This window comes from Maylandia zebra, linkage group LG7, assembly GCF_041146795.1.
Source record: "Maylandia zebra isolate NMK-2024a linkage group LG7, Mzebra_GT3a, whole genome shotgun sequence".
Lineage (NCBI taxonomy): Eukaryota > Metazoa > Chordata > Actinopteri > Cichliformes > Cichlidae > Maylandia > Maylandia zebra.
In genome coordinates, this window is record NC_135173.1 from 69,403,627 (window position 1) to 69,403,849 (window position 223).

Here is a 223-nt window from a genome sequence, read left to right on the forward strand (position 1 = left end):
CATATAAAAAGTTTTTTTCATCTTAAACTCGGTAAATCCCCCCCACTCTCCCCCTCCTCCCTCTCAGGTCCACAGACAAAAGAAATTCCTCACCCCTGCCCCCAATTCTCTCTCTCTCAAGCACACACGTATTTTCTTTGTTGTTGCAGGTGGGATTGAAATCAGGGGGCAGGGCTGGGTGTGTGTTTCGGACCCCCCACCTGAACGCCTGTGGCTGTGTCGC